The following is a 27,564-nucleotide window of genomic DNA, read 5'->3' as shown; positions in this document are numbered from 1 at the left end:
TTCGAAAAAGAGGTCAAATTTTGGCTACATAATGTTGCTACAGGTCTCTTGAAAAGGGAAACGAACGATGCACGGAATAGAGTGAGGGGGTGGGAGAGAGGGTGGGTGGGTGGGTGGATGGCGTCCATCACATCAGAGTAATGAGAAAAACAGAGATATACTATTAAAAACAAACTTGATCACGATTTATTTATTAAGGTGACCGGTTTCGACCACTACTGTGGTCACCTTCAGACCACTCAGTAGGAACCTCTTCCTGCTGGAGAATCAATACTCAGTTCTCCAGCAGAAAGGGGTTCCTACTCAATGGTCTGAAGATGACCACAGTAGTGGGCGAAACAGGTCACCTAAATAAATAAATCGTGATCAACTCTGTTTTTAATAGTAAATATTTGTAACTCACTGATCACTGCTACTCTCATAATGTATTCAAAAGTAAGAAAAACAGAGGATTTAACGCACCTCGTCATATAAGTGGTGTTTGATTTGGTGGTGATGATCCCCGAATTGCATACTTAGACAAATCGACACGGAATCAGTATTAAAAGTTATAGATGACGGAAATGGAGGACTTGTATTATTGTATTACGTTTTCTCATGGAGAATAATTGTTTCAAAATTTTTCCAGGCCCTTTTCAGAAACCGAGAACGACCGCATTCAAAAAACATTTAACGAAATTGTTGGCTGTCAGTCATTTACTGATCAGTAAAAGTGTTATGAAACGAGAAACCATTTTTATTTTCACTACCAAACACATTACCCTGTCCCGCTGATGTGAATTCTAATCACTTCAAAATTTCTAATTAAAATCTCGCTTTACGGAAAATTTTTCTTATTTATCGTCTTGCTCATAAACTTAGTGTTTACATAATTTGGAAGAGACACAACCTTTGTGTAAAAAAGACAGAAAAAGAATCTCCTTGTAAAAGGTTAATAACAATTTCTCTGAGGCTGTAAAACACGGGAACATTGTTACGGTGACATGTAGACTACATATGCTAAATATTAGGTCGTTCTACCTTTTCGACTAGGTGTTCTGTACCTAAACTCGTGTGTTCTCTTTTAGGAGGGGCGCCTCTTCACTCTGGACGAGTTCCTGCGCTTGCTGATGGAACGGCGACTGCAAGGGGAGGAAGTTCGAGATACTGATGCGGTGAGTACCTCATCTTACAGCTTGATTGTGATAGCGGCTAGGAAATACTTATATGATTCCCTCGTTAGTACCTGCCGGCAGTGTTCCAGCTCCAACTTGGAACTGAAAATATAAAGCAGTATCAATCTGCATCTCCGTATTACAAAGCAAACTAGTCGCTTCTACTGAATATGATGTATTGATACCTGAAAGTGAAGCCAGTTACGTGTTGAACCAAACCAGGAAATCGTGTTAACTCCAGGTCACGGTTCGCCATCAGCTTCGGTATCCATAACATTCAGGCCACATTGACATTTACATTTAAATTTACTTTTACATCTGCATATACATCCACACTCTGTAAATTACTCTGAAGTGCGTTGTACTGTTATCATATGGAGCGAGGGACAAATGACTGCTCGAATTCTCCTTTGCGAGATATAATTATTGCGATCTTTGACGTCATTACGGAACACAGCAATCGTGTTTAATATATTAACAGCAATCAGTCCAGCTCACGATAATTTTTATTGTTTTAAATTCTGGTTACTGGTTTCGGTCTGCAAGACGACCCTCAGACCAAGGCTCCAGACGACGTGAGGAGTCAGTGCACGGAGCCGCTTGTGGTTACCGATTGTACGTGACACGAAGTGCACTGTTAAACATTTTACTTTCAAATGTTGCATAGCTGTGCAGATCGAAACGGAAATAGTTGCACTCGGTCTGCGTCATCGAATCTGACAGCGTAAATTATTTCGAAGAATTTACGGATTGCCGTTGCCATTGTAGCAGTAAATCCGAGAGCGGAAACTATTCGAAAGACCTTTGTATCGCTTCAAACATTACGTATTCCGCTTGAATGCATTTCAACAATCCTATACCGTTGCTTAATGAGCGGGAGTCACTGGTAACATTTCCGGAATATTCTGTGGGTGCCGCGTAAACAGCAGCCGTAACTGTTTGCGATGACACAACGGCATTCGTTTTCCGTTAATTTCCGCCTTCAGCAACAGACAGTCTTCACTGCCCACCGTTCGACGCATGATAGTGAATTGACACTTCATCGACAGACCCAACAATCAGTATTTTGCTCATTATGGTAGAGCTTTCTCGACGTGAGTAGAAGAATGGCTGAGTTACCAACTACGTAAATAAAATTGTTAATCATAACGCCTCGTATTTAAACAGAGTTCCATAACATGAAGATCTTAGTGGGTAGATACAGATTTAACGTTCTAAATACGCGTTGTCCGCGAATTCCAGGTTTACATTCACGTCTGGTAACTAAAGTGGTAAATCTCCATCTACAAATACACTACACAGGGAGAAAGAATCACCATGATAAAGTAATAGAAGTCAGAGCTCGTACAGGAAGATATAGGAGTTCGTTCTTTTCGCACGCTGTGCGAGATTGGAATAATAGAGAGTTGCGAAAGTGATTCTATCACCCTCTACCAGGCGCTTAAACGTGTTTTACAGAGTATCGATGTAGATGTAGACTCTGCAATCCAGAGGATGGTACACAGTGGGGTGTTCTTCGTAACGATGTTATCGATGTTCTGCGAAAGTTCATTTGCGTGTTGAGCGCAATATGTGTACCGGCCTCTGTTCGCGTCTTAATCTCTTGTCCTGATGTGAGATACATGACGGTAACAGCAGGATATCTCACAGTCCTCTGCGACTACAGGTTCTCTAAATTTAAACAACAAGTGTTAGGAAGAACTAAGTAGTCCTTCTTCCGATAATTCCCATTTAAGTTACCCAGGCTTTTCTGTTACCCTTTCTTGTGTACTACACCGACAGTTTTATGATCATAGCTTCACATCGCTGAATTTGTTCTTTGGGGATAAAGACTGCTGGTGACAGCACAATATTCTAGAATCATTCATCAAGCGTCTTCAGTGCAACTTCCTTTACAAGCGCAGTGCACTTTAGCAAAACCCGTGATATTTATTTAAGTCTTCAGTTCTCCTTGTCCGGTAAAGACATTGCATCCTCTTCCCACATTGCATTAATTCTCATTGTTATCTCTGAATACTGATACGATGAGATGTACTCAATACGCTCAACACTAATCTCTTAATTGGACCGTAGTCTTGTTTATAGGCATTGACTTGCACTTCACACGAATGCTATTATCCGTACGATACTTCAACTGGGGCGGCAGTCTTTAAAACAAAGGTGTTTTTTGCGTGCGGCAGGACCTCCTCATGAAATTTCAACCTCCAGCTTTCTCCTCAGAGTGTGAAAGTAATTTGTTGGCGCCCACAACATGGGGAGAAATTATCATCATAATAAAATAAGAGAACTCAGAACTCGCACGGAAAGATTTAAGATGGTTCGATAAACCCTCTGCCAGTCACTTACTTGCGAACTGCAGAGTAATCATCTAGTATTCAGATAATACCTCCTTGCAGGTAGCTGCTCGTCAGCGAACAATCTGATACTACTTCTGACGTCACGTGATAATTGTGTTATGTATACTAACAACATTACGCCTGCTTGGTGCACACGCAATGTTAGCTCTGTTTGTGCGTAACATTCGCTGTCCCGTTCATGATTCTTGAATTGAACTATTCAACAAGGGAACCACATCTCTGCGAAAACACACGCTATGATGGCACCTCGATTAGTAGTCGAGGATGTGGTGCAGCGTCTAACAGCCCCGAGTGTTACTGAAGTCAGCATAGAAATGTCTCTCAGCCGGAAAACCGATCACCTTGTGTGCTTTCGGCAGTTTGAAAATCTGGACAGCATCGTTAAGAAATTCACGCTAGCTGATAGCCGTGGAAGCTACCGCAATTTTCAGAATTTTTTGTTTTCCAACAATTCACCATGTAACTTACTCCACTGGTGGCGAAATGCTGAAGGTCCCGTATTTCGCTTGCAGGACGCCGATGTCCCCCTTCCGTCCACCTCGGGGGCTCTCCCCATCGAAGCGTCCAGCACTTCAGAGACGTCTACACGCCCGATACGTTTGCGCTGGCGTCGTCGTCGTCGTCGTCAGAGGCGCGTCATGCGGAAGCGAACCGGACACCAGGCGCTTCGTCTCAGAAGCCGCCGCCATTACCGCCTGTTTCCGCGGCATCAGTTGTAAAGTAAATGTGGCGAAGAGGTTGGGTGGGTGGGTGGGGGGGGGGGGGGGAAGAAGAAGTGGAGAGTGGGGGATGAACAGTGGGGGAGGGGGGTCGGGTTGGGGTGCTAGGGGGCCAAGACTGTATTACTCTGTAATAAAGCGTAATGCAGACATATTACCGCCTTTCCTTTTTCATTTGTCTACTTATTTGCTCTTTTATTTTTATTTTCAAGTTCTTACTAACAGCCAGTATATGCTGCTATTGAGATGTGACATTAGTATGGGCTCTAAAACGTCATTTGTTTTTGTGTAAATAACAGGCAGCCCAGAAATTTCCCGAGCACTTTGTTTACACTGGGCGTTCAAAGACGTATGACTGCCAAAAAAAGAAAAGAATATGGGAACTAGATGTGAACGTTTTAATCGAAAGGCACACTAAGAATGAAGCACATGTCCATTGGAAAATGAAAACGTTCGACAAACTGGAGAGAGAAAATGCAAATCGTTATGCTACATCATACCAGGAGACTAAATTTGGGTACAGATGTCCGAGCGCATAGCTACCCAGCAATCGACTGTTTGGTGCTTCGAGAATGAACCGAAATCAAGCAATGATAGTTTACTTACACAAACGGACATCTGTAACTGAAATAATACTCTAAATGTTGGATCTGACGTTGTCTGTGCCATTACTTGATAGTGTACGTGCCATAACTTAGCAGCAATTGCCAGTTACCGTATTTCAAAACAGTGTATAATATCAGTAGCTGACAATGTGTATGTGCAGCGGCTCACTGCCATTACTCGAAACACATGGCTGATAAATGGGCCATGTAAGACCAAACATTTTACCATCGACAATGCAGCAGAAGTTCTAACAACACACATTAATACAAAAATCGTAACACCCTATGCTACAGCAGAAACTCTACGACCCTAGTTACAGGAAAGTCGTACCAAATTGATTCATAATACTGTTAAATTGTAACCATACACACACATCCCACCTTACAAAAATGGTGACATCCAGTTTCAGTCTTCCAGTGTACCCATTTCCAGCATAAGCATATCCCAGTATAACTGTTTTACATTGAAACCATTTTCTTGTGTAAAGGTTTCCCATTGCTTTTAATTATTTCCAGTCTAATGCAAAAATTTTCCAGTGTGACCTTTTTCTGGTGTAAGTATTTCCCAGTGTAACCATTTTCCCGTGTAACCATCATTCCGTCTAGCCATATCCTGTGAAAGCATTTCCACCGTAACTGCTTCTAGTCCAACCATTTTCAACATTACTATTTTCTAGTATGACTGTTTAAAAAACATCCGTTTTTCAGCCAATTCATTTTCTGGAGTAACTTTTGTAGTGTAACCAGTTTCCCGTTATTGTGACTTAATTCTGCCACCTTCAATGATCAACATCTGATATCATGATTATATATAACATAAGGGCTGAATGGCTAGTGACAACATGGATAAAGTATTGATCTGAGCGTCTAACATGATGATTCTAAGTGTTTTACTCACTGGAAAATGTCATGATAAGACAATTACACTTGAAATCGTTGTATTGCAATTACACTGGAAATCACTGGGAAATGGTTGCACTGGGAAATGGTTAAACTGGGAAATGGTTATGCCGGAAACTGATTATGCTGGGTATGGTTAACTACCTAGGGGTTACACAGGAAAACAGTTGCAATATAATATTATTAGAGCGGAAAACAGCTACACTGGAAAATTGTTACAATGAAAATTTTACACTGGTAAACTGTTACACAGGAAAATGTTTACACTTCAAAATGCTTCCACTTGGAAATGCTAACCCTGGAAACGGAAACACTGGAATAAGTGTGCTCTGAAAAATTCTTCCACTGGAAGGTGGTTCAATTGGGAAATCATAAAACTGGAAAATGGTTACATTGGAAAACAGTTGCACTGGAAAATGGTAACCTGGTAAATGGTTACCCTGGTAAATGGCTACCCTGGCAAATGTTAACACTGGAAAATGGTTACATTGTAAAATGGTTACACTGGAAAATTTTTGCAATATGAAATTATTAGAGTAGAAAACAACTACATAGGAAAATTATAATAATGAAAACTTTACACTGGTAAATTGTTACACAGGAAAATGGTAGCACTTCAAAATGCTTCCACATGGAAATGCTAACCCTGGAAATGGTTACACAGGAATAAATGTGCTCTGGAAAATTCAACCACTGGAAAATGGTTAAATTGGGAAATCATGAAACTGGAGAATGGTTACACTGAAAAATGGTTACACTGGAAAATGGTTACACTGGAAAATGGTTACACATAAAATTGTTACAACTGAAACCAACTACACTGTGAAAGAGTTACACTTGATGATATTTAAACTGGGAAATGGTTACAATAGGAAATGGTTGCATTGAAAAATGGTTATGCTGGATATTGACAACTAGGTAATGGTTATGCTGGAAAATTGTTACACTGGAAAATTATTATTGTAGACAAGAGCTGCACTGGTAAACTGTTACAATGGAAAACTGTTACAATGGAAAACTGTTACAATGGAAAACTGCTACAATGGAAAACGGCTACAATGGAAAACGGCTACAATGGAAAACGGCTACAATGGAAAACGGCTACAATGGAAAACTGCTACACTGGAAAGCTGCTACACTGGAAAGCTGCTACACTGGAAAGCTGCTACACTGGAAAGCTGCTACACTGGAAAGCTGCTACACTGGAAAGCTGCTACACTGGAAAGCTGCTACACTGGAAAGCTGCTACACTGGAAAGCTGCTACACTGGAAAGCTGCTACACTGGAAAGCTGCTACACTGGAAAGCTGCTACACTGGAAAGCTGATACACTGGAAAGCTGCTACACTGGAAAGCTGCTACACTGGAAAGCTGCTACACTGGAAAGCTGCTACACTGGAAAGCTGCTACACTGGAAAGCTGCTACACTGGAAAGCTGCTACACTGGAAAGCTGCTACACTGGAAAGCTGCTACACTGGAAAGCTGCTACACTGGAAAGCTGCTACACTGGAAAGCTGCTACACTGGAAAGCTGCTACACTGGAAAGGTGCTACACTGGAAAGCTGCTACACTGGAAAGCTGCTACACTGGAAAGCTGCTACACTGGAAAGCTGCTACACTGGAAAGCTGCTACACTGGAAAGCTGCTACACTGGAAAGCTGCTACACTGGAAAGCTGCTACACTGGAAAGCTGCTACACTGGAAAGCTGCTACACTGGAAAGCTGCTACACTGGAAAGCTGCTACACTGGAAAGCTGCTACACTGGAAAGCTGCTACACTGGAAAGCTGCTACACTGGAAAGCTGCTACACTGGAAAGCTGCTACACTGGAAAGCTGCTGCACTGGAAAGCTGCTACACTGGAAAGCTGCTACACTGGAAAGCTGCTACACTGGAAAGCTGCTACACTGGAAAGCTGCTACACTGGAAAGCTGCTGCACTGGAAAGCTGCTACACTGGAAAGCTGCTACACTGGAAAGCTGCTACACTGGAAAGCTGCTACACTGGAAAGCTGCTACACTGGAAAATGCTTGCAGTGGAAAATGCTTGCAGTGGAAAATGCTTGTAGTGGAAAATGCTTGCAGTGGAAAGTGCTTGCAGTGGAAAGTGCTTGCAGTGGAAAGTGCTTGCAGTGGAAAATGCTTGCAGTGGAAAATATTTACACAGGAACTGGTTCCACTGGAATATGCTTCCTCTGTAAAATGTTCTACTGGAAACTGATTACACTTGGAAACTGGTTACACTTGGAAACTGGTTACACTTGGTAACTGGTTACACTTGGAAACTGGTTACACTTGGAAACTGGTTACACTTGGAAACTGGTTACACTTGGAAACTGGTTACACTTGGAAACTGGTTACACTTGGAAACTGGTTACACTTGGAAACTGGTTACACTTGGAAACTGGTTACACTTGGAAACTGGTTACACTTGGAAACTGGTTACACTTGGAAACTGGTTACACTTGGAAAATGGTTACACTTGGAAAATGGTTACACTTGGAAAATGGTTACACTTGGAAAATGGTTACACTTGGTAACTGGTTACACTTGGTAACTGGTTACACTTGGTAACTGGTTACACTTGGTAACTGGTTACACTTGGTAACTGGTTACACTTGGTAACTGGTTACACTTGGTAACTGGTTACACTTGGTAACTGGTTACACTTGGAAACTGGTTACACTTGGAAACTGGTTACACATGGAAACTGGTTACACTTGGAAACTGGTTACACTTGGAAACTGGTTACACTTGGAAACTGGTTACACTTGGAAACTGGTTACACTTGGAAACTGGTTACACTTGGAAACTGGTTACACTTGGAAACTGGTTACACTTGGAAACTGGTTACACTTGGAAACTGGTTACACTTGGAAACTGGTTACACTTGGAAACTGGTTACACTTGGAAACTGGTTACACTTGGAAACTGGTTACACTTGGAAACTGGTTACACTTGGAAACTGGTTACACTTGGAAACTGGTTACACTTGGAAACTGGTTACACTTGGAAACTGGTTACACTTGGAAACTGGTTACACTTGGAAACTGGTTACACTTGGAAACTGGTTACACTTGGAAACTGGTTACACTTGGAAACTGGTTACACTTGGAAACTGGTTACACTTGGAAACTGGTTACACTTGGAAACTGGTTACACTTGGAAACTGGTTACACTTGGAAACTGGTTACACTTGGAAACTGGTTACACTTGGAAACTGGTTACACTTGGAAACTGGTTACACTTGGAAACTGGTTACACTTGGAAACTGGTTACACTTGGAAACTGGTTACACTTGGAAACTGGTTACACTTGGAAACTGGTTACACTTGGAAACTGGTTACACTTGGAAACTGGTTACACTTGGAAAATGGTTACACTTGGAAAATGGTAACACTTGGAAAATGGTAACACTTGGAAAATGGTAACACTTGGAAAATGGTAACACTTGGAAAATGGTAACACTTGGAAAATGGTAACACTTGGAAAATGGTAACACTTGGAAAATGGTAACACTTGGAAAATGGTAACACTTGGAAAATGGTAACACTTGGAAAATGGTAACACTTGGAAAATGGTAACACTTGGAAAATGGTAACACTTGGAAAATGGTAACACTTGGAAAATGGTAACACTTGGAAAATGGTAACACTTGGAAAATGGTAACACTGGAAACTGGTAACACTGGAAACTGGTAACACTGGAAACTGGTAACACTGGAAACTGGTAACACTGGAAACTGGTAACACTGGAAACTGGTAACACTGGAAAGTGGTTACAGTGGAAAGTGGTTACAGTGGAAAGTGGTTACAGTGGAAAGTGGTTACAGTGGAAAGTGGTTACAGTGGAAAGTGGTTACAGTGGAAAGTGGTTCCAGTGGAAAGTGGTTCCAGTGGAAACTGGTTACAGTGGAAACTGGTTACAGTGGAAAATGGTTACACTGAATGAAGGTTACACTGAATATTTATTACACTGTGAAATAGATGAACTTGAAACAGTTGGCTATACTGTATTATGGTTACATAGGGAAATTTGTTGTACTGGAAAATGATTACACCGGAAGTGGCTACACTGGACCTCATTGTCTATATTACGTAGCGGATATCCCAAGCTACAAAGACGGTCCTTTACAAATGTTCATAAATGTTCATATGTGAAATCTTATGGGACTTAACTGCTAAGGTCATCAGTCCTAAGCTTACACACTACTTATCCTAAATAATCCTAACGACAAACACAAGGACAGACACACACACACACACACACACACACACACACACACACACACACACACACACACACACACACACGCACACACACACACACACACGCACGCCCGAGGGCGGACTCGAACCTCCGCCAGGACCAGTCGCACAGTCCATGACTGCGTCGCCTGAGACCGCTCGGCTAATTCCGCGCAGCAGAATCCCTTACATATTGCCTACCTAAGGGCTTGTAGGGACAAAAAATTTGATTTTAAAAATCTCTTGTAAATACTACCCGAATTAAAAATTCTAAAACTCTGCTCATTGCGAGATATAAACTTACGTGAAAGTTGAATAAAGTGAGATAAGTATTATAGTTATAAACAGTCAATACGACTTGAGGCTGTGTGAAGCACTTTGTGCAAATACCCAGAGTATATTCACCCAGTATTTGAGAATGAGAGCTCTTAGTGATTTTCAACAAGGTTTAGACATCATCTCAAACGTTTACAAAACTTATCCCCTCTCACCCTGCCCAAAATTGTGTTCATGCTGTAAATCTGCCGCATCAGGTCTGATGAGTAAATTTATTTCTTCTTTATTACAAACCGTATACGCAACACATTTCGCAGATGGTGTCCACGTATAGCACGGAATGTACCTGGAAAACTATGTCGTTATACTACTCATAATCCAAAAGATATGACTGTCATAGCCCCTGAGATGCGCGAAAAACTAGGTTTTGGTTAAGACCGATCGCAAATTGCCAACAATATACTCATCAATTGTATTATGATGAGCAGTTAAAAATATCCAACGACCCTTCCTAAGCTTCTTCGTGCCTAAAACCACATCAATATCAGCCAGTGAAACTTCCTGGCAGATTGAAACAGTGTGCCAGACATAGACTCGAACTCGGGACCTTTGCCTTTCGCGGGCAAGTGCTCTACTATCTGAGCTACCCAAGCACGAGTCACGCCCCGTCCTCACAGCTTTACTTCTGCCAGTATCTCGTCTCCCACCTTCCCAACTTTGCAGAAGCTTTCCTGCGAACATAGCAGATCTAGCACTCCTGAAAGAAAGGATATTGTGGAGACAAGGCTTAGCCACAGCCTGAGGGATGTTTCCAGAATGGGATTTTCACTCTGCTGCGGAGTATGCGCTGATATGAAACTTCCTGGCAGATTATTACTGTGTGCCGGGACGAGACTCGAACTCGGGACCTTTACCTTTCGCGGGTTTCCCATCTGAGCTTCCCAAGCGCGACTAACTCCAGGAAGTTTAAAATCAGCGCACACTCTGCTGTAGAGTGAAAATCTCATTCTGGTAACCCGTAAGCCACATTCCGGTGTGTGGCGAAGTGTACTTTTGGTTCCACTAATTAATCCTCCCTGACAGACCATGTTTCATTTGCGAACGGCGCGCGGGAAGAATGGCTGCCTGTAAACCTTGGTATTGGCTCAACTTTCTCGAATTTTATTACTGTCGTCATTTCACGAGGCGAATATAGAAGAAACTGATATGTTGTCCAACTCTTCCCGCAATACATTCTCTTGGAATGCCACAAGCAAACCTCTCTGTGATGCATAACGCCTCTCCTGTAGCGTCTGCCACCGGAGTTTGCTTAGCAGCTCTGTAGCTCTCTCGAACCGACTTAGCGATCCCTTGATGAATCACGCGCCTTTTCCTTAAATTTTGTCTGTACTTTCTATTAGTTCCGCCTGGAAAAATTCCCGACATGGGAGCAATATTCAAAAATCGGTTGAACAAGTGTTTTTTGTGTCACTTCATTCGAGGATGAGTTATATTTCCATAAGAGTCTATCTATGAATTTCAGTTTGGTGTCTACTTTGCGCACCATACGTTTTACGTTGTCACTCCACTTAAGTTCGCTCCGGATGGTTTCTCCTTGATATTTTACGATGAATACTCTTGACAGTAATTTGTTATCAGCAGTGTAGCTGCACAGCTGTGGATATCTCCTTTTGTGTATGAGCAGTATGTTACATTTACTTACGTTCAGGGTCAACTGCCACAGCTCGCACTATTTACCAATCCTCCACATGTCCTTTGGCAAATCTCCAGAGTCTTTGGGCACTGCTATTTTCTTATTGACAACAACATCAACTGCCAACAGCCTTAACGAGCTTCCGACGTTTCCAATGAGATCACTTCAACAATATCTAACATCTCGTTATAGCCTTTCTTCCATCTGCGGCGTGCAAATATTTACGTTACAACAAACGGAATACACTGTACCATATCTGTTAAAAAATGCGCCACTAAAAATTTCTATGCGTAGCTTTTATTTATTATGCACTGTCTCCTTCAAAATACTCTCCTCCACAATTGCTACACAGCTCCCAACATCGTTACCACTCCTGGAAATTGTCTTCGTACGCTTCTTGCTGCATCGCGCGAAGCGCCGCCTGCAAATTCTCGATTATCTATTCTATCGTAGCAAATCTTCGTCCTTTCAAAGGGGACTTTAGTTTTGGAAATAAAAAAAGTGTCTGCATGGGCCAGATATGGAGAGAATGGAGGATGGGGCAGAACTGTGATTTCACACGCGAAGGTCCTTGTGGTGATGACTCATTAGTCGTGGTACAAGGTTGGCGGCAACACGGTGCATTCCAAGCTGCTGTGTCAGGATTTTATGATTTGATCCAATTGAAATGCTACATTCTGCTGCAGTCTATCGGACAATCAGTCTTCGATTGGCATGCACAAATTCGTTGCCGTTCCTGACATGAACGCCGTTGGTAGACGTCGAAGGGCGTCCTAAACGAGGGTCCTTTTCAACTACCGGCTGGCCATCTTTAAACCGTGTGCACCATTCTTATCACCGATTATAGCATAAGCACTCATCACCGTGGGCTTCGTGCATCACTTGGAGTGTCTCTGTAAAGTTTTCCAAATGCAGATGCGTTGCTCCTCGAACTCTGCCATCTCATATAACAATTAATCTTCCGACAGTTACGTATTGAGCACATGGGTGTGCAGTCATGCCAACTGCATTTATTCCCAGCACACCGTAAAATAAAAACGTTAGATATACAATCTTTGATTTTCGATTGAGATAGACAAGCAATATGCTCTGTGGTGTGTAGGGTTCTTTCTGTAGGTTGATAATATGCTACGAAGGAAACGAAATAACACAGTCTGGTGATAATTTATTTGGCTGGGTGGACGTGTATTGAATTTTGTGAAACGATAATGGAACCTACTATCGGAAGTCAGCCATTTTGAGAAATTTTCAAAATCTAAACCTTAATGAAAGGAGTCTCAATTAGTCAAATAGGAACGCTAATGACTATTGTATGAGACGAGAACGGTAAAACACATCATACTTTAATTTGAAAAGTTAGTTAAGATATTTTTTTTAAGTGATTCTGTCTACGAATGCCGACGTGTTGTGCATCCGAACTGACTTTGGGACAGATGTACTCCGGAGAAAAGTCATAGCCTGCGCACAGTCAGAAGTCTGCTGGAATAAACTTTATTCGCCCAAGAAGTGTTTCCCTCCGCTTTGAGGTTTTCCTTGAACGTATGATACTATCAAATTCCAGTCTCTAGTGGTATCACTGCACAGACATCCTTCGAATGTTCTATTGCGAGAAATCTTTTTTCCTTTGGAGTTACAGCCTTCATCGAATTTAGCATCGCGGCGTCGGACAGCAAGAAAGCAATTTCGCCAAGTTTCAGAGAGAAAATACCATAAAAATGGCAGCTTAATATTCTCACAGACAACCGCACCGAGTCCTGACAGGTTAGCCAAGAGCGCTAATGCGCTGCTTCCTTGACGTTTTTAGGCGGTTTTCCACATCCCACTAGATGAATACTGGGCTGGTCCCCAAGTCCCGTCTCAGTTACACAACTCGCTGATATAATTATGAAATAAGTTCACACTGTTTCACGGTTTACGCTAGTTGCAGGCAGGTGGGGGATACTATTTCCGTCCCAGGGGGTAGAGATGAGTTTCTCAAGACCTCTGTTTGTGAAATTCATGTTGATTTTTATTGATGATGTTGTGGTTGGCAGGAGAGCTAACCCATATAACTAAAGGAGGCCGAAATGCACGCGTTTTATCTCACGCAGGCTGGCGTGACATCTGGAACATGACAAGGGAATTAGAATTGAGAAAAACGGACGTATCTGGTGGAATACTTAACTTTAATCCATTAATGAAGAACGTCGCTCTTCATGGTACATGATTCACAATATCAATAGTACGGATACTGGCGCCTTGCTAGGTCGTAGAAAATAACGCAGCTGAAGGCTATGCTAACTATCGTCTCGGCAAATGAGAGCGTAGAAGTCAGTGAACCATCGCTAGCAAAGTCGACTGTAAAACTGGGGCGAGTGCTAGGAAGTCTCTCCAGGCCTTTCGTGTGGCGGCGCTCGGTCTGCAATCACTGATAGTGGCGACAAGAGGGTCCGACGTATACTACCGGACCGCGGCCGATTTAAAGGCTACCACCTAGCAAGTGTGGTGTCTGGCGGTGACACCACAGTTGACATTGGAAGAAAACTATACTACATTTATTAGTTCGTCAGTGAACAAGGAGAATAAAAGAACTATTCCATACAGTTTGTGAAAATACGTCGAAACGAAAAAGTGAATCTGGTTGTTGATGATAAAATCCAAAACCCTTCATAACTGCTCCGTTGTTGGTGGATACGTAAATTACCTACAAAGACTGACTAATGAAACTCACACGGACAGTTAGTTCAAGCTGTTTGGCTCTAAGAAGAATCTCAAACGTCCTTATGATAGAGGTGCCAACATTTGCGAAATTGTCATTGCTACAAAAGTCGTAAGAGCGCAATGGTTCTTTAACAGCGGAAAAAATACCCGCACCCAGAGTCGTGTGAGCTATTATCAGCGTTAAGCTTCAGAAATCTAGAAATTTTTTGAAATTTGTGGTAAGGTCTTACGGGGCTAAACTGCTGAGGTCATCATGTGCTGTGTCAAAACGCACGGGTTACGTTCACCCTTACTGGCGCTGAGCATCCTACACGATAACTTAATAATAACACCTGGTGGTTACTGTAAATATACGTCTACGATGAATTAAGAAAAAAATGTTGTAGATGAACTGCGAACGTCGACTAAAAAACAGGTGGTGAGCGCGCGCGAGTTCAGCGATGCAACTGGCCTTCGCTGGGTCCAAAGATGCTGCCTGAGCGACGCGCAGTAGCTGGCCTCTGTCATAGATAACCGACGGCAACAACGAATAATTAATTGTCTAATTGGCGCTGCGTGTTTTTCGTTTTAAATGGTTCCTTTGGTATGACAAAGATTTAATTAGTTCCCATGTAGACATCTCACCTACTAAATGGATATATCGGTGTGCGTCTGTGTCCGATAGTACAGCGACCCACTGCATAGTGTAGTGAGGCGCTGTAGCTGGCGGTTAAGGCTTGGGAGAGGGAAAGGGGTTTGCATTGGTAGTACCAGTACGTTAATGTGGGTACACTTTGCGGAGGCAGCGTGGCTATTTAGTCTGTTAGGCCCCTGCTCATATACGTGGCTGCGACGGTTGTTTCCCCTCAAAGCTGAGCAACGAAATATACAGAGATTCTGTGGTATTTTCTGAATAGTCGCTGGTGATACCCCGGTTTTGGTGAATTTAGGTGCACGAGCTATCAATTTATTGTCGTCTTGTGGGCAGTTTCGACCGTAAAGTTTGCTGTGGTAAATCCAGTGTGAGCCTGGTTAGAGAGAGAAGTGGATTTGTAGGTGCTGAGTTTTTGGGAAGCGGTGGAACCGATATGCTGTCCGTGTTGTACGGTTAGTGGTCGCGGCTCGCCAAGAGGTAAATGGGTTGTTAGCCGTTTTGTTGAAGTGGTTTGGTAGTGGATGGTGTGTGTGTATCGAGAAGGGAAAGCCTCGAACACAGGTTCGTAGTTGTTGTTTAAATACCACTATCTTACATCGGACCGAGAATTGGCTCGAATAAATACGAACTGTTTCAGTATATTGTGATAGAGTGCACCAGTAGTTGAGTGGATAAGCGACGAGAAAATAAAATAACCATTTTACACGCAGCACGCAGCTAAACATAAACTTGATTAGCCAAAGTGACGAGTGGCCGAATTCAAGTAGGGAACTTAGCGGGTCGCGTATTGTCAACGCCTGAGGAGGTTCAGAATTGTTTTAAATTGTCACTTAAGGTTAGATGTAAGGTGGTGGTGGCACATACTGTTTTTATCTTTTTTAATTCTGAATTTCCGTGTTGTGGGATGTAGTCTTGGTTGCCACTCGCACACTTAGGTGGATGAGATTGTATTGAAATACCTAGAGCAAATAAATTCAAGTTTTGTTGGGTTAACATAAACCTTCCGTGTATTTAATTAGTATCTGGTGTGTGTATATATATTTTAGGCGAAAAGAAAAGGGTGAATTCCAGAAATCGTTATAACGCTTTGCACGACACGAGTATATGCTGGTATTTGTAAGGTTAACTGATCAAAAGTTCAGTGAGTGGATCCACGATAAATATATAGAAGCGAGATATTCGAAAGACTTAAAAAGATTTTATATATGGAAAAAGTGTGCTCAGTGAATGCAAGTAGAATTGAAGTTGTAATTTATTACGGAACAGTCAAAGATTATACCTATAACAAAGATTGGTAAATCGGTGGAGTACGTGACGTCGTGTTATTTACATAGCAAGGCTGAGCTACGCGGAAAAAGAGATTTAGTGGTAGCATAAACTATTTTAATCTATATAAATATATGTAAAAGCGTCTTAATACAAACTAGTCATAACATGACGATGTGTGGAATAGGAATTTTGTTAGTAACTAAAAGGTATGAGTCTTTTCCTGAGATGATGTACGACGTTCTGAGAATTTCGTTGTGTGGGAGAACAATTGCAAGCTAGATGGGCATTTATCTTGACATAATATAAACGGGTACTGTATTTAAAGTTGTAGAATGAAGGCTTTCACAACCGGGTGACATGGCTGTTGATATGCTTTCCGGGATGTGAGGCAAGACTCAGCTGAGCAGCGCCTCTGAGGAAGTCCAGCGCAGTCCTGGACGAAACGTAAGGAGCAGAAAAGTTCTTGGAACACGACCTCACATCCCGGAAATTATATCAACAGCCACTGTATTTAAAGTGTTTTGATATTTGGGTTCGAGCAGTAGCTTAGATAACGAGAGTTGTTATATAAATCGGCCTGTCTCTTAATTACTGCTTGATATTGGTGATCATTGTCATTAGAATGTTTGGATGTGTCTATTCGTAGTGTAATCGTGTCATTTTTCGATGTCGACGTTGTGTAAAGTAAGGGTGCTGTCTTGCATTATTCGATATTCGAGCCGGCTGCATAGTCATTGGTTGAGATTGCTGCAGTAGTAATTATACTAAGGGTGATCTGTCTTCAGTTTGTTCCTTGAGAGTGCGATTACGGAGCGAGCTAGACTCCGAGTAGTCGCCAGACGCTCCACTACGACTGGAATCTTCTAAAATCAGATAGCGACGCGCAGTCATAACATCCAGTATGAAATTAAAAACTGTACGTAATTAAAGCTCTAGTGGTCGATTGGTTCGCCCAAGTATTCTACGTGGCAGGAAGCTATACATTAACGGCATAGCTACGTTAGTAGAGTACGATCCATTGTCGTTGTAAGTTCGATCTTGGGTACCGTCCAGTGGCGCGTTACAATCGGTCCCTAAGCCTACACGCTACTTCACACTACTTAATCTAAGTTAAACTAACTTATACTGTGGATAACACACACACACCCATGCTCGAGGGAGGACTCGAACCTCTGAGGGGGAGGGGGGGGGGAGCCACACGGACAGTGCAAGGCGGCTGCCCCGCGCGGCAGAGATGTAGAATGTAAGAATATATTTAAACCAGGAAACGACTGTACAATCAATGTTTATCAGTAGCTGCACTATCAGCTCATTTCGCCTCGTGTCCATTGCAAAGTTCTTCAAATTCGAAAGCTGCACGTACTCTTCACGGCCTCGTAATGAAATGGTGGTGTACGCGGAACTCTCCGTCACATGCGCTGCATCGTCCGCTATGAAAGGTCAGACAATATCAAAAACAAGGAAAATATTCATTTTAAAAAATTTAAGCCATCATCGGACCTTTTATTGAGCCTTATGACTGATGCACAAAGAAACTACTGACACAGGCAATGGTTAATGTCGGAGGATATCGTCACAAAATTGCGGGACCGAAGCCGAATGTAAGTGCCACTTTTTTGCCCATAATCCTACACATACTGCAACCACTCATCTATCGTGAAAGTCAAGTTGCTCCTGGGTGTTGAATTCCATTCTCATTAGGTCCAAAACGACTCCCGGTCTCCAATCTTTTCAATTTTCACTGGAAATGCCTTAACCTAACTTAAATCACAGCCTTTATTTGTTTTTATTTGATAACACACTCAGTAATCGAAGTTTCAGTGGTAGGCGTTCAGTCAATACCGGAATTCTGGAAGTATATAATGTTAACAGGTTTGTAATCGCCATTTATCCTGTGTCAGCTTGTAACTTTTGTTCGCATTTCATCTCGACTCCCGTTGCTGTTTTTATTATCATCCGAAGGAGATAGTAATTTGTATAAATCAGGTCTTCAGTAACATGAAATTTCCGGTAACAACATAATTTGTGCGTTCATCTACTTTTTCTCTGTAGTTTATATGTGATATACGTCGTGTATTAACTAACAGGACTCCACGTTGTGGGGCGGCGGGTGGAAATATAATTGAATAATGATAAATGTGGAATGTTTTTCCCGGCACATGCACCATATGTGGGGCGGAAGGTGGAATTATTGTTATTAAAATGTTCCTATGATTTATTTAATGTTGTTGTTTGCCTTTCTCAACACTGGCTCTCTAACTACAATATTGGCAACCAGAAAGTGATTAGCAAAACGGGAAGCCTGTAATTAGAATTCCTAGTGCCCACTTCATCTGAGAAATACACTTATAGCTACAGCTTATAGCTCTGAGGAATTAGGAGATTGTCTGGGATTCATAAGCAAAACGATTCACTCTAAAATGTTCAATATATTCTGAAAGTCACAGACCAAAAAGAATCCACACAATCCAACTACCAGAGCAGTTCAGAGTCTAATGCACTGATGCAACATTAACTTTTCAAATTAAATGTTTAAGTGAATGCTCTCCATAATTTGATGATAATGTTCATCAAACGCCACGCTAAATAATGGTAGAATCTCTGTCCCGCAGCGGCAAATGAAAATACGACATATACAAACTGAAGATAGATCTTTAAAGTCATTCCAGAATTAACACTTCACTCGAAAACGATTTCATGGTTACGCGTATCCCGAGTAACTTATTACGACATCCAAGGCTGTTTATAGCAATGATATCGATGCGACACGACTCCCGGCACAGGTGGTGCGCTGGTCAGCGTCTGGAGAGAACTGGGGCCTTTATTTCTCTCGCAGCGTTCTTATGTACACTCCTGGAAATTTAAATAAGAACACTGTGAATTCATTGTCCCAGGAAGGGGAAACTTTATTGACACATTCCTGGGGTCAGATACATCACATGATCACACTGACAGAACCACAGGCACATAGACACAGGCAAAAGAGCATGCACAATGTCGGCACTAGTACAGTGTATATCCACCTTTCGCAGCAATGCAGGCTGCTTTCCTCCCATGGAGACGATCGTAGAGATGCTGGATGTAGTCCTGTGGAACGGCTTGCCATGCCATTTCCACCTGGCGCCTCAGTTGGACCAGCGTTCGTGCTGGACGTGCAGACCGCGTGAGACGACGCTTCATCCAGTCCCAAACATGCTCAATGGGGGACAGATCCGGAGATCTTGCTGGCCAGGGTAGTTGACTTACACCTTCTAGAGCACGTTGGGTGGCACGGGATACATGCGGACGTGCATTGTCCTGTTGGAACAGCAAGTTCCCTTGGCGGTCTAGGAATGATAGAACGATGGGTTCGACGACGGTTTGGATGTACCGTGCACTATTCAGTGTCCCCTCGACGATCACCAGAGGTGTGCGGCCAGTGTAGGAGATCGCTCCCCACACCGTGATGCCGGGTGTTGGCCATGTGTGCCTCGGTCGTATGCAGTCCTGATTGTGGCGCTCACCTGCACGGCGCCAAACACGCATACGACCATCATTGGCACCAAGGCAGAAGCGACTCTCATCGCTGAAGACGACACGTCTCCATTCGTCCCTCCATTCACGCCTGTCGCGACACCACTGGAAGCGGGCTGCACGATGTTGGGGCGTGAGCGGAAGACGGCCTAACGGTTGGCGGGACCGTAGCCCAGCTTCATGGAGACGGTTGCGAATGGTCCTCGCCGATACCCCAGGAGCAACAGTGTCCCTAATTTGCTGGGAAGTGGCGGTGCGGTCCCCTACGGCACTGCGTAGGATCCTACGGTCTTGGCGTGCATCCGTGCGTCGCTGCGGTCCGGTCCCAGGTCGACGGGCACGTGCACCTTCCGCCGACCACTGGCGACAACATCGATGTACTGTGGATACCTCACGCCCCACGTGTTGAGCAATTCGGCGGTACATCCACCCGGCCTCCCGCATGCCCACTATACGCCCTCGCTCAAAGTCCGTCAACTGCATATACGGTTCACGTCCACGCTGTCGCGGCATGCTACCAGTGTTAAAGACTGCGATGGAGCTCCGTATGCCACGGCAAACTGGCTGACACTGACGGAGGCGGTGCACAAATGCTGCGCAGCTAGCGCCATTCGACGGCCAACACCGCGGTTCCTGGTGTGTCCGCTGTGCCGTGCGTGTGATCATTGCTTGTACAGCCCTCCCGCAGTGTCCGGAGCAAGTATGGTGGGTCTGACACACCGGTGTCAATGTGTTCTTTTTTCCATTTCCAGGAGTGTATAAAGCCGCGATGCGGACGGCTAAGGGAATGCCTGATTTAATCCGCTCTCCCGACTAGCCGCTGGGCTAGTAATGCACCACTTTAAGTTATAGAATAAATCATTGCTTCCTTTGCTGATGGCCGATGAAGCTCTCAATTTAAATGTGCAATCAGCACACACGTAAGTAATCATAGTAAAAGTCTGACATGGCTAAGTCTAATATTTTGGGCGAGAGAATTAATTTAATTACACTACACGCAGTAGACGAGCTCTGAACTTGCTCTTTGGAGGCACGCTATCGCTATAGTTTTATAGTTATTCAGTTGAAACTTCTTTATGATTATAACGGATCTCCCTTCTACTTAAATTTAAACATCCTAGCTTTATTTATTCGCCTACTTAATCTATCTTGCTTCCTTAATTTGTAAGACAAAACCAGAAAATCGTGAATGTCAACTAAAATTTTAATTTGTGATATACAGAATACTCTTTCTACTACATTATTATGCAAAGGGAATCTAAATATAAATTATTTAAGTTTCTAGCTCTTTTCTGTTGCACCAATGATTTTTACAGAAAAACGTCCAAATTTCGAAAATGGTTAAAGTTATTGAACTGATATTCAACACATATTGATTTAGTATTACTCCTGACGTGCTAGAAACGTTTCAGGTTATGTACTTAATTTTTAAAGCATTGCACAACATTTATGACGTCAGAGATAGTTACAGTGGATTGGCTGGCATAAAACGGAAAGACTAATGTGAATTTTATATGGCGTGAGTAGGCTACTTCCCTACAACGTTTTGTTTTCACAGCATTAGTTTTGTCTCAAGTAAAAGATAAATGATATGAGGGATGAATAACAGAGTATTTGTTTGATCCTCAACAGGCTCTCCATCCTGTTCTGTTCAACCCTGTTTAGCGTCCCCAGTGAAATAATACGAAAAGACTTAAAAAAACAGTATTTATAAGGAAGAGACATTTAAAAATTGAGTAATATACATTTCATCAGGTACCTGTAAAATAATAATTTCTCTGTGTAAGTATCGAGGACAAAGAAATATAACAAAATGATCTAAAGAGATGACAAGATACGCTCTTTTGTTAGTTTTTTAGACGTCTTCACTTCTTTCGTCTTGGTTGCGTGTAGAAGGACATCTTGCGAGTGATGGAAAATTTAAGCATATTTGTACTAATTAAGCAGATAATATATTGATTTAATAGTTTTGTTCACTTTTAATTTGTAAGAGGTGATCCCGATTTCATGTCCGCCTTCCTTGAATTAACCTGCATTCGAGTAATTTACAGCGCAACAATCGCAGAGGCCGATGCAGCCAATGACGCCATTACGTGGCGATATTAACTTATAAAAAATTAGCGGAAGCGAAGAACTCGCTCGCTATTAACATAATATACATTTTTCCCCACAGCTGCCCGACGTTGCAGAAAATACGTACCTTTAAGATTCTTGTTTTCAGTACAACAGCCGAGGGCCAGAGCCAGGACTTCGACTACAATGCAATGGCTAAAGGAGGTAAGGGAAATTATTCTCGGGCGTGTGTGGGCCGCAATTGTAATTAATAACTAAAGATATTTGCTTTAAAGTGAGCTGACTAGCCGAGTAAATTAGATGTTCATGCTTTAAGAGTCAGCGAGTCTAATTATTGTTAAAAAAAGAACTTCACAAAAGCATTTAATTGTAAATGAAAATAAAATGAAGTATCATTTTGATTAAGGCCCACCACGTAAGTCGGCAACAATCAACGGTACCAACAGGGTCATAATTCCCCTAGTGTTAAAACTACTTAAGCCAAACTAACCCAAGGACAACACACACATCAATGCCCGAGGCCGGATTCGAACCTGCGACCGTAGGAGCAGCGCGGTTCCGGAGTGAAGCGCCTAGAACCGCTCGGTGACAACATCCGGCGGGATGACCAATTCCATCAGGCGCCTAATATATCCTCCGTCTGTGGTTTGAAGAACTGAGTCCCGCACTATTCCATCTGTACCTGGTTTTCTTTCAACACTGCGGTCTTTCTTCCACAGGTGCCTCGGCTGTCTGTCTTCCTGCAGGAGTACAGCATCTCCCACTGTGCATTTAAAAGGGCTTTACTTCATGAAAGATCTTGAGCTGGGACAGCTACCTGTTCCCCCGTCTCTTCACGCAGACATTCTGCAGCCTTTATCGCTGCTTCGCCGCATCGTGCGAAATTGGTCGCGAGTCGATGGCGGCTTCTGTTTTCAAAACGAGTCCAAATCGTTGTACATCTCATCCGGATTAAACCACTCGCTGGGGATCTGACCGCGAAATCCCACCTAACAGCGGTTATGTCGATGTCGGAGTTTTTACCGATGTTCCGGCAGGTCCCACAAATTATCCAAAGAGTCCAAGTCAAGGGATTATGCGCGCCCACGGAGATGTAATAGAGTGGCAGAGAGTTGAGGGAACCTCTCACATATTCTTCCGTGCCGTTGAACATTGCTGTTGTCTTTACGTGCCTGTGTGAGCAGTGAACTCTTACGAGGCCAAATATGCACTGCATGAGGTTCCCGTGTCAAAGTTCTCTCGCTAACTGTTTTGGATGTTTCTTCATTCTCTGTCTGCAGTAATTCTCGTCAGGTTTGGAAGTGATTTTCATTCACAAGTCGTGGAGTCTTCAGTCCATCGCAGTCAGGATATTTTAGCGACCATAATTCTGACGTAGTGTTTCGTGGCCACGTGTCTTACACCACTGCTTGTAGACACATGGAACAGTCCGCTGCGAAACATCAGTAAATCCAGCAACTTCACGCACAGACACACACAATTGTCCGTTTTTATCAGTCGGTCACGTCCATACATTTACCCGTGTTTACGGACAATGTCTGCTTGTAACATAAATGTCTCACTGATGGCTACTGCCTTACGTTCACCCAGAGGCGGTGCGTTCTCGTCGCTCGAGTACTGGACCATCAGAAAATGCTTAACGATTCACCAGTGCGAGCGCAAGGGCGTTACTGCGGGGCTACTGACTTTTTGTGCGGTGAGCTTATGTGGATATCACTTCACTGTCGTTCCCGCAAGCGGCAGCGAAGTCGCCCATTAAACTATCTTTATAAATGAGTTCCCCTGCAATAGAAGATATGCCTCTAAGCATAGTTGCAGAGAGGAGAATTGGGATGCTTGTAAGTCCAGCTGGTAAAACTGTAAACCTGTAAATGAGAACGTCTTTCGTAGTTTGCCGAATTGCATCTTCCCTCTTCTCGACAAACAACCAGAAGAATCTCGTTAAGTCTTCGAAAACATTTGTAAAAAATGCTGAGTGTCGTCCCCATCGATTGCCTACTGCTACATCCTGAAGTGAAATAATGTTGACAATGTTTCAGGCAGAAAATTTGATCCAGAGTCCGAAGTGTCATTAAGTGACGATAAACTGTTTTCCTGAGACGTAGTGAACCACTTTTTCCACTCCTTCTTTCGCATCACCACGCGAACTACTTTGCGTGGTGTCTTTTTGTCTTCCAGCTTGCTCGTCTCAGGGAAGGAGCGAGGGAGAACGGCACGTAGAGTTTCGGTAAGCGTGACTATTCACTTATTGCCCTAGTATGGACTTGTATTTTTAAATCAATTTCCTTTCTTTAAAAAAAATGAAAGTCTGGTCACCCTCACCAAAATTCCGACAGGTATGTAGTGTACTGACATTCAAAGTTCAAAAGATTCGTTTTACGTTGAGAAAATCGAACAACATTGAACATGTCAAACTGCGGTTTATTGATCCTTCTGAAATAAAATTGCATTCACTCTGCATCCACTCGTCTTAAATATTGTGATTTCGTATACAACTGTGACTGTGCTGAATGATTCATGCAACCTAGCAACGAAATAAGTAAGTTACTCCGTATTGCCGATTATTTCAAAATTCAATATTTTAAAACTTAGCACGGGCGAGTATTTAAATCTGCGCTAATTATTTACGCACCACACTATTGTCTATCGTGCGGCTATTGAAATCTGCGTGTTTTCAATTAATTCGGAAAAGTTAATCATACACAATGCCGTCTGAGAGCATCCTATAGCAAAGTCTTATTTGTGTTCTCTGTGTGACTTTAAACTACTCTCGTGAACGTTATCACGCGACAGAACTGGATTAATGTACCAATTACACAGTGTAGCATTTCTTCTTCGGCCAACAAAACAGAATAAATCAAAAGCGCCCTCCTATGTCCTTTGAATAAATGCGGCACTTACTTGTCACCTTCCTCTGACGTGAAAATCACGTCATTAAAGGTATCTACACAATGGGAAGCCAGACAAATGTCAAAATAAATATTCTACTGTAAATAGAATTATATCCCGTAATTGAATCACCACGTTGCAAAAATTTGATTCCGACATCGTCCACTTTGCAAGCAAGAACAAATTTGATGTTTTGGTACTTATCTCGAGTGGTATTAATCTCTTTATCAAGATTCATGTTAAGTGGAGAAACTCAAACGGCACACTCAGTCACTTTAGAGTAGTATTGAAAACAATGCTTCACTTTCTAATACCCAGTCCTTCTTTCTTCAATGCGTTATAGGCAGGAAGAAATCATCTGTAATGTCCTGCAACCTGATCCTTTCGACTTTCTCACTCTGAATGTAAAGCCACATCTGAGAAAGATACATTCCACAAAATAAGCCTATTTGGAGCATTTTCTTTATAAACGTATGAAATGTTTTTCTAGGTTGTAAGGATTCAAAGAAAAGTCCACATCTTTCTTTCTTAATAATGACAATGATCTTCGTCCGTCTTCTGTTTGAAACGTATAATGGAATTCGTACAAAATGGCAGTATTCTTTGTTGAGACGGATGTTTTATTGGCATCAGTCCCCACAAGGGTAGCATGCTCTTGTATAAAGACGCAGACTCTTAGTTGTAGCTCACAAAAACACCCCTGACAGAGTGACATGGCTGACCGTTGTGCAACACCTCTGCCCACTCAAAGTCGGTCCAAATCTCGAAGGAAGGAAAACGGAAGAATCATCAGGGAATGTTGGGGTGTCGTTTTTTATTATTTTCCAGCATTAGCCTCCACCTGTCAGAATCTCAGCAAAACACTGATGCTCGTCAGACTTTGGTTCAGCAAGTAATATTTTGTGGAGAAACTGGAAATGATGCGTACGTGTTCCCACTTCCTAAAACAGAGAAAGTCAGTGTGTTATTTTTCCAGACTCGTGGTAACTTGATGTGAGCAAACCTGATATCTGTTGACTTGGAATGCAGTGACTCAGCTCCTGTAACAGCTGATGGTTGGTTGGTGATGACTCGCAATTGCAAGCTGTTGACTGAACTAGTGCTGATAAATTTTCATTGGCTTCCAGCGTCGAGTAAGCAGCGGGTACGTTTCTTTAGCCCCATCGGATCCATGATCCAAACGGAGGCAGTTTGAAGATACGTGAGGAACATTTTTCCCGCTGCGACTTGCTGTCTTCCATTGCTTACAGATACATAATGGCACGTATTTTGCACCTAGAACAGGCTACCTCATTTTTATTGCAGCGTTCGTTGATTTTCTAGCAAATTTTAACATTTCGGGAAATGACTACGGATAAAAAGCACACAGTGAATTAAACAAAAGATTATGGTAGATAAAAATGATCATTAAATTATTTGATCAATGTAATACAAGTAACATCATAGACTAACAATTATTACGCTGGAAACATAAAACATCAAACAGAACATATTTTCACGCTAGCTGTCGAAAGTATTTGACACAAAATTCTCCTCGACGAAGACTTACTTGGTTGGTGACAATGGAGCAACTTATAGACAGTCAGCTTTCACTCACTGATGCAATACGGGCTTCTATTCCAATACACTTTAAGTATATATACGTTAACTGACCTTTATACCCCGCTTTTATATTCGAAAGTTGACTCACCACCTGCAATATCAACAAATTTATTTGATAATGCAGCCGTATCCGAAATACGCAAAAGGTAAAGAAAAGACAATACAAATTAAGTTATTGCAGATTACGTGGAATTATTCAGTAATGAGAGAGTTAATATACATCCTCACGGTCACTAATTTCTGATGTGTTAGAGTTCATTACGCGAAATATACGTCGGCGACAGGAGACACGTTCTACAGTCAGCTAAAAAATCGGTTCTCTAAATTTCCTCTATAGTGTTCCTAGAAAAGAACGTCGCCTTCCCTCCTGAGATTCCTGTTTCAGTCTCCAAAGCACATCCATGTTACATGCTTGTTGATAAGACCTAAGGCTAACAAATCTAGCATCCTTTCTCTGTACTCTAAGAGCGGGTTGCATTGCTGCACTATATACAGTCTCCTTTATAGCCGAGTAGGATTTCCCCAAGCTCCACACAATAAAACGAAGACGAACGTTCGCCTCCCCTACCACCGTCCTTACGTGCTCATTCCATTTCATATCGGTCTGCGGTGGTAGTCCTAGATGTTTTGACAACGTGATGTGTCGGGCAGCACACCATTGCTACTGTATTTAAAAATTACAGGATTGCTTTTCCTGCTTTCCGCAATAACTTAATATTTTCTGTTCTTAGAGCAAGCTGCCATTCATCACAAATAAAAATTTCGTCATCCTGTATCGCCCTGAAGTCATTCAAAGACGCCACTTCCCTTGGACTACAGAGTCATCAGCGAACAGTCGGAGATTCCTGCTCATCATTTACTCTAGGTGAATAAAGGCGGTCCTATAACACTTCCCTTGTACACTCCTGACAGTAACCTTGCCTCTGGTGAAACGT

The sequence above is a fragment of the Schistocerca gregaria genome, chromosome 4 (assembly GCF_023897955.1).
Source record: "Schistocerca gregaria isolate iqSchGreg1 chromosome 4, iqSchGreg1.2, whole genome shotgun sequence".
NCBI classification, from domain to species: domain Eukaryota; kingdom Metazoa; phylum Arthropoda; class Insecta; order Orthoptera; family Acrididae; genus Schistocerca; species Schistocerca gregaria.
The sequence above is the reverse complement of the archived record's forward strand: the minus strand, read 5'-3'. Positions refer to the sequence as shown.